This window comes from Scardinius erythrophthalmus, assembly GCF_964197995.2.
Source record: "Scardinius erythrophthalmus genome assembly, chromosome: 17".
Lineage (NCBI taxonomy): Eukaryota > Metazoa > Chordata > Actinopteri > Cypriniformes > Leuciscidae > Scardinius > Scardinius erythrophthalmus.
The window spans coordinates 23,857,392-23,871,109 of NC_138237.1; the positions used below are offsets into that span (position 1 = coordinate 23,857,392).

Genomic DNA, 13,718 nt, shown 5'->3' on the forward strand with positions numbered 1-13,718 from the left:
ATCTTAATTTGTGTTCCGAAGATGAACGAAGGTCTTACGCGGTTGGAACAACATGAGGGTGAGTAATTACTGACAGAATTTTCATTTTTGGGTGAACTAACCCTTTAAATTTAAATATGTTTATTATCAAAATTACAGTACTGTTCAAAAGTTTGGGGTCAGTAATTTTTTTTTTACGCAAAAAATACTTGAATTGCATTGAATTGATCAAACATGACCGTTAATACATTTCTTCTTCTTGTTCTTTAGAACTTTTATATTCATCAAAGAATCCTGAAAAAAAATGCTTTACAGTTTCCAAAAAATATTAAGCAGCTCAGCTGTTTTCAACATTGATAAGAAATGTTTGTTAATCAAGAAAAGATTTTAAATTATTATATTAAAATATATAGATCACATACATTTAAAATAGAAAAGTTGTTTTTTGGTACAAAAAGAATCATCAATGAATTAGGGAACAGGAATCATTAGGAAGAATCAGAAGGATTAAATTCCTTAAGATTCCTGATAATAAAAATGTCTATAATATGTAGGACTTTTTCAGTTCTCAAGGCTCTTTACAAAACATAAACCTCTCAAAGTACATGTGGCCTAATCCAAACAATTTAACTCAAGCAATATACATATTAAAAACACAGCAAAATGGAGCAAGAGTCAGTGCTGTAGTCCAATAGGGTGTTGTCTGTCCCGGTGGGATTAGAATGATATTGGAAGCAGATGATATTAGGATTTATTTTTCCAATTAAACAATGTACACCATGCCTGTTCCACATTTCAGTTGCTTAACAGATATTTATTTTCTTTAAGCCTGTACATTCAAGTGCCTTGCTTGATTGCATGTGATCTAAATTATTATTTTCTGTGAATGCTGTCTAGAAGAACAGACCATTGCCATTGTTTGCAGTCATATCAGTCAAAATGTCTGTTTCTACCAGTAACCTGAAGTTTATAAATGAGAAAAAGAAAGCACTGTGGCCTTATCAGAGACGGTTGTTTTTTTTTCCCCTCCTTCAGTGAAACCTGAAGCGTCTTTTGTCCTGCCTCAGCAAAAATGGAGCCTGGATAACAAGAGAAATGTACGAACTGACACGGCCACTTCATTGTTGTTTGTCTCTTAAGAGGAGCCTTACATAGATGTCTCATTGTGTTTCAGACACAGGACTCCTATGCAGAACTGCACACCCGCGCTGATGGCGATCCATTATGCTCTAGCATATTAAACCCGATCTAATCACAGCTAACAAAACAGCTTTGCCACAGTTCTCTTTTAAACAACGGGTTAAAAAAAGACGTGTAAGCGGTTTGTGCAGCTGTCCTGGATCAATCGAGCGTGAGCCGTAGGAGATTAGACAGCCTGTTATATCCTTCTTTATGGCATTGTAGTATTGTGTCTCCGCTGAGTTTGATGGACAGAATAGTATATGGCATTGGCCTCAGGACAGCAGTCGAAGCTGAGAATTGAATCTTTTTGAAGATATTGAAGCTGTTTTTTTTGTTTTTTTTACTAGCCACAGTAGGGCTGTATTACTGTATATCATGTCTGGAGGTGTTACAATGTGAAGCACACCTTAACTCCTTTTAAATATGTTTGTTAATTTAATTTCCGATAAATAAAGAGAGAATATAAAGAAATTATATTTGTAAATGAGGTTAAAATTAAAATTACAACATGGCAGATTTACAGTCTAAACATTTAGCCTACTCATTTTGCAATTAAACATGAGAAATTTGTAAACTGGTTTTTACAGAGAATATGATGATATTTTCAACAGTCAAGACTATAAACTCAAAGCCTCCACAAAGAAAAATAGTTCCTAGTATGCGGCTTTGAGCCAATACAAATGGAAAAGTTCCAAACAAGACAAACATTTAAGGGATCATGTACAGTCATAACACTCGTTACTCTGCTTTTCTCCAAATAAATAATTTTGTGGACTGTGGACATGACATATGGATGTGAGTTGAAACGGTTTTAAATTGTACCTGTTCATTATCTTATAATCTGCTACAGTATACAAAAACAACAGTCATTCTGGCAACCAAACGACTCTACCAATATTACAGTCCCCTGATTGATTTAATACTATCACTAACTGAGATGCAAGATATCACTTAAGAAACAAAAGACAGCGATATGTATGCATGGTCACTGTGAACTTGTGTTTGGAAAGTAGCTGGTTTAACATTTTCCTGTGGTAAAGGGTAAAATCAACAGTGTGTGGATTTATATCGGCATGAGTACATAAATGTAAATCTTTAGATGAACTAACCCTTTATACTTCTGTAATGTGACCCATTTCTGAGTACGACAGGATAGCAGGAAGTCCTGTAGAGCGAGGCTTGATTTATCCACTAGCATTTGATTAGCTTGTGAAAGTGGGCCGTGATTATAATTTTTAGCGATGCTTCCTAAGGCAGTCATAAACTGTGGGGTGCAACTCTCACCATTTGAGCTATCGACATGAATGATCCCTAAAATTGTGCTATTTGTTGCGGTCACTTATAACCACATGGGCCTACCAATTGGACCTACAAATGAAGCAGGTGAAACAGAATAAAGTGCCAGGTCAGTTTGCATTTATAGTCTTTGATTATGTAAAACCTTTAAAACATAATAGTTTATGGTAATACTTTAATAATATTACTGTTATGAGGGCGAGTGAGTTATGCTTTTTATGTTGTGAACTAGAAGGAATGTGTGTAAAATGGGATATTTGATTTAGTTACTCGCTCTTTTAAAATTGATTTTGTGTGACTGGCCTTCAGCGTAATCTCATTCGCAAACTGCTCCCAACATCCTGAAGATGAATTCACTGTTATCGTTGGAGGTAATTTCAGGGTCAGGTCTAAATTTTCTGGCCTGAGATAACAAGCAGCATGTCTGATATTTATTTTTGTAACCTTTTGTGGCTCCAGTGTCCTCTGAAATAAAGGTGACATTTCTGTTTCTCTCTCTCTATCTCTCTCTCTCTCCTCTTGTTTCTACTCTCTCCTGGTCTTTGAGAGCCCTCGGTAGTTAAAGGGGCTAAAAATAGCCTAGTTCCCTTCGTGTTGTGCAACCTAATTAAGAGGAGAGGGACGGAGGTGCTTCTGAGCATCTGGGCTCGGCATGTAATGGCTGCCCTTGTTTTTATTTGCTAGTGGATGCGCACCGCTACCAATTATCCCCTGTAGCATTGGCTAACCACCGAAGACATCCTTAAAGAAGCTGACGGGAGTTTTTCTGCACCCGTTCTTCACACGGGCTTCAGTATAAGCAGTTTCTTCCAACACTGAATGTCATTCTGAATCTGAACAAGTCGAGTTACTTTATTTTGGGAATTCGAGATGTTTGGTTGTCCTTATCGGTGTGCAGCTTCACTCGTAGATACCAGGTGGAGACATACAAAGTGTGTGGTTGCTTCCACCCTGAAATTTCTTCAAGGCATCCCTGAGGTTAGCGTCCACATGGGGCTTAAAAGCTGGTTAAATCCAAATATCTCTGTGCTTTTAACCCTGCATTTTGTCATTTAAAGTGAAATCGAAGCTTGGATGACTTTATAAGTGATGGGGTCAGGCTTGGACTGTCTTTTTTCGCCTGAGCCATTAAGGTGCACTGAGGGAAGAGATTGAGCTGACAGCTCATTGATTTCTTTCTGTGCCTGTGTCAAACATATTTCTGAAATGCTTCTTTGTCTGAGAGGTATTTGGATATTAGCGACACATTGAAGAGAATGGAGCTGCACTGATGCACCTCGCGGTTAGCTTTGATTCGTTGGCACGTCTCACGGACAAGAGGACCCCTGTTGGTGCCGCTCCTTCTACTGTGATTCATCATTGTGCACTGTCTGATTGGTCTCGGAAAAACATCCATCTGCCTAGTTGCTCTTTATATTCTGCTCACTTGTTTTGTTTACCATCAGGATTGCCTAGAATCTGTGTAATTAGCTAATTTTGTGTGATTGTGGGCTCATTTGGGTGACACCTGCTAAATGATTGCTCATGGAATGTTAATAATGATGGTAATTTCTTTTTTGCATTTTCTTTTGATGGGGAAAAAACCTTTTCTGTCACAGCAACATTTTAATCAACAGTTGAAGGACTAAAGTACTCGAAGTAAAACTTAAATCAATAAATAATCATTTCTATTGTTTTATTTTATTGATTTTGATATATTTTAATAATTTATGTATTTTTAATATGTGGTACAATTATAGGTACAAAAAAATTGAGAAATTAATGTATTCTGCAAGGATGCATTAAGTTGATCAAATGTGACTGTAAAGACATTCATGAACTTAAAATTGTATTTACTTATTAAATGTGTACAGTACATTTGTATTTTAAAATTACAAAGATACAAAGCGGTTAAAAAAATAAAAACACTAAATTAATATAGAAAAATAGCGTCATATTATACACTTACTAAATTAGCTCTGGATTTCATAATAAATTTGTAATAAAATTTGTATTTCCAAATGTTGTTCCATTTAAAATAAATAAATAATAATAATAGGTTTAATTTTCTAATGACATCTAATAGACAAATTATGAATTTTCCAATTTTTACTAGGGTGTTTAATGCATTTGAGATGCATTTTCCTCAGCACACAACATATCTTACAGGTGGTATACTTAGCTTTAAATGTTAAAAATGTACACAAATATTTAAATTTCGCACAAAGAATTATCCCGACAGCAAGCGAGTCTACGTTTAACTTCGATGAACAATTGCCTGTGCGCACATGCGCATCAAAATAGATGGAGCGGATTAGCCTACATCAAGATGTTAGGTCTGGCAACTCACCTTAGGCACGGCTCAATCCGAGGGGCAGGAGAAACGGCTGTCTTTCAAATTCCCTCGGCACGCAATAGGACAGCGCTTCAATCAACCAGTGTTTTCCCAACAGCGGAGCTAACGTTAGTTGATAGATTCAACTTTTGCCAAATCTGGCCAGCAAAACTACGAACACATCTTCCTTTTTTAAGAATGACTTAAGTGCCGTTCTTTGTTCTTTTCTCAAAGAAAAGCTTAACTCCAAGTCCTCGAGTCACGGCCAAAGCCGATTCGAAAGACCGCTGTTCGTCATCAGCCATTCTTTGTTTTCAATTCTTTGTTGTCGTCATTATGTTAAGCCCGCCCACCGACTCTATACACGATGTGATTGGCCTGACCTGAGTTTGTTTTTTCCAGCTCAAAAAGTCAACGGAGAGTTGCTAGACTACCCTGGAAGCAAAATAAATTTTGCTGCCTCTAGGGTGCGTCTAGATTTGTAGGCTAGGAGCGGATTAGAATGTGTGCACAATAATTCTAACCTTATTTTAAATTATTAAGCACTTCCTATTTACAACAGTGCCATAAACTGCTGTACGAAGAGTGTGTTGCATCTGGTTGCAGCAATATTGATAGACTTTATGTAAATACATAGTTTTTTCAGTAAGCCAGTGTTTAATTGGGAGAGAAAAAAAAAACATATGTTTTGAAAACATATTTAGATACTAAGGTACTTACCGAACCGTCATTTCTGTGTACCGTTAAACCCCTAGCTTTTACATAATAATAACTTTGATTTTGTTTATTCATTTAATTTAGTTTTTTTGTCCCATACAGTCAACTCGTGTTGTTTTAATCTCAGAGAGTCCACGCCGTTCCCCTAACAGCCTGCGGCCCCCACTGTTCACCCTCATTTTATGAGACAAGCCTCCTCCCTACCCATAATCCCATTTCCCCTGCGGTAAAGACGGTCAGTTGGGCACACGATTGCGTGTCTTTTTTTGTCCAGTTTCTCGGGGTCAGCACGGTCCCAGTGAAACAGGAGATTACCCCCACTGATTATGACGGACATTAGATCAGCAGTGCGGTGGATGCAGATACAGCAGCGGCCCATGTTGTGCGTAGGGTGGGGAAGGATCTTTTGGCAAGTCAGCCCGTCCTCGAGCTTGGCACCGGCTGCAGAACGGTGGCAGCACACTGTGTGCAGACAGACTGGAGTGTTTACCAGTACAGTTGTATCAAAACTTGTGTGTGTGTGGATGCCGGGTGTGAGAGCGCACAGGATGGAGCTCAGCACACACACCGTCTGGCCTGGCAAGGGCAAATGCAGTCTTCTGATGGAGACTGAGTGCCCTTGAGATTGGAGCCGCCAGCAGGGAAGATTGATTTGTTGCTCTCTGCAGCTTCCATTGTGCCTTCATACATAATAGTGACTTTGAGTGTCCCCTCCATATCTGCCACAGAGGAAGTCCTTACGTCTCAAGTATTTCGGATCTGTAAAGATGTCTTGAGCTGCTGTCGTTTCTCAGACTTCACACTTGTTTATTCATGAATATCAACCCATTAAAACTGCATTTTTTAGGGGCACGATTGCCTTTTAAACTGAAGTCCGGCTATGTTGATACCTGTGCTTGAGGTGTAATTGCATCGCTTGGCTGTGTAGCTTCCGTATTCTCATATTGTCGTGCCCTGCTTTGTAATGGCCTCTAATTGATTTGAACTGTGAACTGATCTGCAGAGCTGTTTTTTTTTTGCTGTCGGCAATGAAGTTTCAGGTTACACTTAGTCCACTCGATGTGCATTCATCTGCCATTTTCATCGGCATTTGGTCCAGCCCAGATAAACAGGATTAGGGATTTAGGATTACACTTCCCCGACCTTCTCCAGATTGTGCTGCGTCTAGGCCCTTTGGGTATCTAATGTTGTTTGTCAGTTCAGTGTTTGAAGCCCTGAGGAGTTTACCAACCGTTTGTCCCAATGGCATCTTTACCCTTTGAACCAAGCAATCTGGTGAAGCCCTTTTTATGTAGCTCTTGTTTGCTCTCATCCTATCAGCCCCTTTATCTCTTGCTCTGTTTCTCTGACTGTCCATTTCTCTCTCTCTCTCTCTCTCTCTCTCTCTCTCTCTCTCTCTCTCTCTCTCTCTCTCTCTCTCTCTCTCTCTCTCTCTCTCTCTCTCTCTCTCTCTCTCTCTCTCTCTCTCTCTCTCTCTCTCTCTCTCTCTCTCTCTCTCTCTCTCTCTCTCTCTCTCTCTCTCTCTCTCTCTCCATCCTATCCAGTTTCATTCCATCTCTAACAAAGCACTTTTAGAATCTATTAACACATTCAATAAATAAAGGAGACACACATTTGTAGCATTTTTTTAATTAAGTCTTTAAATAATTGAATTATATTAATTTCATTAATTTATATTATAATAATGTATATACATGTAAATAATCTATTTTAATAATTATTTCAATGTGTAATATAATTATATGTAGATTTATCTTTCTTAGTCCTTGAAATATCTAATAAATGAATTACATTTTAAAAATACAAAATTTTATTTACAGATTAAATGTAACATCATAAAAGACATTTACAAAACTAGCACTTGATTAAGATCTTTTTTCATAATTTTCAAATTTTGCATTTTTAAAAAAAACATAATAATAATAATAGTAGGTTAAATTTCCAAATTACACCTAATGAAGAACAAGTCATAAATTTTCAGTTTTTACCTAATAATAAGGGTTTAAGATTAATAAGGTTCCTTGCGACCAAAACAGTTGTTGTCTAATTTGCCTCATAATTTTCCATCCTGTCAGACCCTTATAATTACTCAGTTTTTTTCTACTGTACCTTTAAAACATCTAAATGTTAATGAGCTCTGTTATGATTGGCTTGCCTTCATTTTGCATGATGTTTCACAAAACAATCATTTTAAATGCTACAAATGGATTCAGGCATCATAACATTATAATGTACAGTATAAAAAAGTGTATATGGTATCTATGATATGGATATATTGTACATAGTTTATATAAACATGGCCATTCCTGTGCTCTGTCTTATGACTTCATAACCTTAACTATTTCAGAACGGCCTTTTTCTTCTTTCTTTTTTTGTGTGTGTTAGTGTGAACTGGGTAGGATTTGCATTGTGGATGCTGAAGTATGTTTATGTATTAAATCAAATTCAGATTTTGACGATATGGCCCCTTTAAAACTACCATTAGCTAAATTAATTTCTTCTGTGGGATTATTGCACGTTATTATATCAATATTCAGGCCAACATCACAGTTTTTGAGACCTGAGACCAATGTCTGATGGGTTCACATCAAGCCAAAAGCCCATAAAGGCAAAAATATGTCCTCTTCTGCTAGTGTGACATCCCATATTCATTATTATTAGCTATTTATTAACTATAAAAGCAAAATTTTGCTTTTAACACATTGGCAGTGGGAATCGCTGGCGCTCCCTTTCAGACAGATTTAGATATTTATCACTGAACATGGTCTTTGAACTTTAAAGCTTTTGTTTGTTGCCCATTGCTTTTGAAAATTTGAGATTTCAGCAAATTGTCTCCTCACATCTTCAGTTTTGGGTTTAAGATTAGAGCACATTATCCAGTTAACCCTGAAAATAAGCGCTGCATGTTTTTAAGGCAAAAGCAAGAAACCAAAACAAATAAAAAATTTACAATACATTTAGCTCCTTACTGTGCACACTTGATAAGTCAAGTCACTGATCTGTATGACTGTAGACTTTAATGTGTTACTTAATTGTGGTCAAGACTAGGGTTGTCAAAAATACCAGTACTTCGGTATCAAATGTTAAAAAATGTGATGATACCAGCATTTCTGCAGTACCGTTAGTACTGAGAAGTTGAACCAGGTGTATTCGGTACCCAGTTATAGGTGGCTGCTTTCAAACACTCCCGTGTGTATCTGTGAGACTGTGACAAACCAAACCGACATCAAAAAACTTGCGTCGACTCCGTCTGGGCCAAAAAGCTGCTCTTGAGCACACCACAAAGACTACAGCCGACTGTCAACTATGCGTTCTGTGCCTGCGTGGATGGAAATAACTGTCTATATCAGCAGGTATCAGAAGTCAATATTTGTCATTCAAAAAGGGAAACCGAAACTAGGACTGCAGATATACAAACCATGAACAAAGCAGCAAAATGTTGCGCCTCCATCTTGAAAATACATTAGCCAAAGAGGGTCATACCTGGAAATTCAAGCTTCGCCTTTCGCGCTTCTACACTCAGTGGCACCGTGACGAATGCGAGGGGGGGATTACTCGCGACTGCCGGCAGATTTGAAAGCCCGTTGAAGATGGAGGATCACGCCTGTTCTCGAGGACATGTAACGTCGATAACGATAGCATTGATACTTTAATAAGATTAGCTTGCATTCGTTTGGGAACCTGATAGCTGATGTTAGCAATGACGAACGAAAACGTTAAACTATTATTCGTTTTACATGGAGGTCATAACCTACATGTTAACTGACTAAATAACTAAATACAATTTGTAATAGTTTTCTAAAGTAACCTCATCACTTAAAGGAACACTCATGGACGAAGTCGAACTGGAAGCCATGTTAATCTTGGAATAATACGGCCACCGTAGGAGTTAAAACGCCCTCGTAATGGGAGGGGCTAGAAAGTAATATTCAGTTGGTAGTCATAGACAATTTCACTGCTAGATGGGAGAAAATCGTACACAGTGTAGCTTTAATTTAATTAATATTTTTATTTTCAAATAGTTAAATGGTCAAATAGTTCCAACAGTTTTTGCTATGGTACCGGAATTGGTACAGAGAACCGTGAAATTTTACTGGTATTAGTACCGACTACTAGCCTGGGTTTCCCCATGCTGCCTTGCGCGCAGCGCGATTTTATTCACGCTGCTAGGCAGTCTGGATGCCATGGACCAGATTTTCCCCTCAAAAAGGGAACTAGTCACAGAACGGGGAGGGAGCAGCAAGACGATGGCGACGTCAATGCGACACACCGAAGCAGTTTGTTTATATCTATGGATCCAACATGGCATCAGACGCGAAGTTACCTTTCGATGCAGCCTTAGATAGTGTTCTTAGTAGTTTAGAACGCAAGTTTATTTCGTCTTCTTCCTCGTCGAATTTCTGTCGCTCTACATACGTCATCTGGTATAATTGAAACGATTGGCTATGAGCTACGTACAGGCGCATTTGACAGGCATTCGTAGCGCCCAATAAACGGCTCTGGCCATTCGTAAACCACGCCTCAAATACGAGAAAATGAACGTGGTTCCCAGACCACGTCTCAATGAGAAAGAGGTCTGACGTTAGCAAGGCTAACCGACTACTGGAATTGTGTAATTTAAGTAACCCTAGTCAAGACAGATAACATGGCATCTTTCTGTCATGGTAATTGTCACTAATGTGATGGTGTTGATGACTGTGTTCATAAAGAAAGTTGTTTGTTGGGTTAGTGGCCATTTCTGAGGAAAATGTTCTGAGATATGTGGCTGGCCGTCTGCAGGTCACGTTCGTTTTGATAGCTGTGTTTTTGGCTTGGTAGGGGTTGTTTTGGCTCCATGTTGAGAGACTTGAAAGGTGCTACCTAAACAAAGAAGATGCAAGCTGAGCAGATGATTAGTTTGTATAATGAAGTCTTGGAAATCTACCAGCCTTTCTAACAGAAGAAAAAGACTTTTGAATAACACTTCTTTTTTTAAACAACTCACTTTTTACAGACGCAATCATCCTGAAGTCAACAATGTTTTGAATGTTGCTCATCTGGCTGAGTTCATTCCCAGTGACCTGCAGCTGGTGATTTGTCTCTCTAACAAATTAGACTATTTAGCTTTTTCCCTTGGGTATGTTTTTTTGCGCTGTGCATTGACACATCATGAATTAACAGGCACATATTAACAGCACAAATTTGTTTTCAGCGTCAGCGGTGCGTAATAAGAAGTACATGTTTTTTTTATTTATTCTTTTTATGAAATGCACACATTTTACTGACAGGCAGACTCAGGCTTTGGAATGTTCTTATTGTCGGTTTAGGCCGAACTTGTAACAGAACAGGGGTGGTCAGTGCCAGCATTAGTCTCAGTCTGACTACTTCCATTCATGAGCATGAACGGACCCCACAGCAGCCGTCGCCGTCATCATCATGTGCTGTGAACAATGTCCGGCATTGTGAATGTTGAATGGCACTGTACCGATTTGGGTGGGGTTCTTTTGATTTTTAGGTCTGCCTGTGGTTTAAGCTCGGTAGAAACTAGTCCTGCGAGCCGAGCTGTCCAGGGCAAGCAGCCAGCTATTGTCCCGCTGTCCTGGCACGCAGATGCACAACTCTTGCTCCAGGAAGTGTCCTGTGTCTCTGAGCGGCAGTGAATGTGGCCTCGGTGTTCAGAGCTGTTCAAGCATGCCATCCTTTTTTATCGCAGCAGCAAATCTATACCATCACTTTGCCTTGAAATAAAACAAGAAAGTGGAGACAGTGCAGATAAACATTTGATGGCTCCATATCTTCTTACCTGTCAGTAGATCCCTCAAAAACACATATGCATATGGATATCCTCTGCCTTTTCCATTTTTATTGCTTTTTTCCTTTTTTTGTTTGTTTGTTTAGTGCCGTTTCCAGATATCATGTAGATGTCGCTGTTCTGATGTGTTTTACAGTCTCTTGGTTTTATTGCACTCATAACTGGGAGCACATAAATCTTAAACATTTGAACACCCTGGCAGCATTCGTTTGCTTTATAATGTCTAATCTAACTTTTTTTTTAATTTTGTATCTGTGTTTTGAAATATAATAGTTGTTGAGCATTGTCTAGGCTCATGATTCTACCAACACTTGAGGCGATTTGAAAGAGCCAGAGCTGACAAAACGGTGCGAGCTGTTGGGAATGAAGGTATGCTGTGCCCTTGAGATAGGGAGTGTTATGGAAGCTATCCTACCATCAGAAAATGGCTTTTGTGACTCCCAGGCAGGGTGCATTTTTTCACACGTCTGTTGGGCTTTGAGACCGTGAAAAGGGAAGATCTGGGACAGAAGAAACTTGCTGGCGTGGGTGAGATGGTGACAGGTTTCTAAATGTCAAGGTCCTTATTTTTCCACGTCTTGACACTTTTGTTTCAACACTTTTTCTTTTTTTTTTTTTTTCAACCTATCAGATTTTTGTTTATTTGTGCAAGGTTAATGGCAGTTATCTCTGTTTTTAGACCTTTAACGTAACTAATCTAGATATGTATATGTACACATTACGTTTATCTTAGTCTTCATCTACAATATGACCATTAGTCTAGCCTAATTAAAAGGAATGTTCACCCACAAATAAATAAATAAAAATTTAAACCTGTATGACATTCTTTTGTTGAATATAAAATATTTTTGAAAGCATATTTTGAAGTGTTTGCATTTGTCCATACTCGTACAATGGTTGGACCTCGGTGTTCTTCAATATTCATACAGATTTGAAACTATAATTGAAATGATGACAGATTTTCATTACCCCTTTTATATTCTAATAATATTAATTACAATTAATAATTTAATAATTGTATAATAATATTGCTATTTATTAGTAGTAATATTTTTATAATGAATATTATTAATAAAGACTTACTTATTGAATATTGTTCTTTTGAACAATGTTTGTTGTTGCCATTCACGGAAAACTGACTCGAATAAATAACTCAAAACAACCATTTAATATTCTTTCACTTAATGCACAACCTTGATTTTGTAGATGTATGTGTGTAAAAGCATCTGAATAATCAGAGAGTGTAAAGTTCTGCAATTCGCTTTTTCATATTTTTATTGATGAAATATTGTACTTGTACTGTATTTATTTTCACTCGTACACAGTGTTTATTTTACAGTGAACATTTTATTACCTTCGCTCAAGTGAAACAATATTGTATGCCACAAAGCCATTTCGTGTCCTTAGCCTTTTGTTCTGGGTGTGGGATATCATGCTTCATGTCATCTGAGTCATACTGTTAGAGCATGCATTACACAGTGAGCTGCTTCAGCCGACTCTTGTCAGAACTTTTGCATATTAAAGAACCAGGCTCTGAATAGGGAAGCTTTAAAGACTGTAATCCGACCTCTGACGACACGCTGATGGCTGTTCACGTTTCTCTGCTGGACACAATGAGAGCCCAGTGACAGGTATTGTGGCCTGTGTGTAATCCTGGTGTAAAGGGAAGGAGATGTGAAGCTACTGGGTGCAAAATCATTATTCTTGAGTGTCCCTTGTGGAATGCAGCCTAGATTTGGTTTATAAAACCCAATGCCTCCCCACTATTCAGCTCAAACACTTCATGTTCTTCTCTTAACGTCACCAGCCCCTAAAATTCCTGATGAGAATTTTGGATCACGAGCAGACAGCTGTGTTTCAGGATTGTGAATGTGAGAGGATTGTTACATGCTGTACTCCCAGCAACCTTTTGAAGAGATAAAATGATCTTCTCTAAGGCTCTTTTATTTCTCTGGCAAGATTTTCTTTTCCCCTTCATCCTCTTATTAGAGGCATACTCTTGTGCCTTTTGCCTTTTTTTTGCGGTATTCATGCATTTTTTATCCCAGAACCCCTGCAAGGCTTTGATTCTTTGTTCTACTCTCCCTTTTCACATAACCCATACATGAAGTAGGTCTGTGATGCCTTTGAAAATTGACCTGTATTGCTTCTCAGACACGTTGTGTCTTGTTGATTCACTTCAGTCTTTCCTCAGACGCCCTGTGTGCCATTGTATGATCCTCCCTTTAGTTAAATGACATGTGGGCCAATGATAATGGCATGTCTATAAACTCTGCATCTTTTGAAAAGATTTTATTGAAAGTGAACAAAAACCTAAAAACACTGTGTACTTCAACATAGAAGATGTCTGTAAAAGTCATAGTTGTTTTATTTGTTTAGGTGTCTGCCTAATGTGAATGGCTTTAAATCAGCTGCTGACTGTTATGTTTGCTGACTTTT

The 13,718-nt window shown here is 38.2% G+C and overlaps 1 protein-coding gene across 2 annotated transcripts in view; it reads left to right on the plus strand.

The window, feature by feature from the left end:
- Positions 1–13,718, plus strand: part of ndst1b (N-deacetylase/N-sulfotransferase (heparan glucosaminyl) 1b) — a 95,086-nt gene that overhangs the window by 52,787 nt on the left and 28,581 nt on the right. The window lies entirely within an intron of this gene.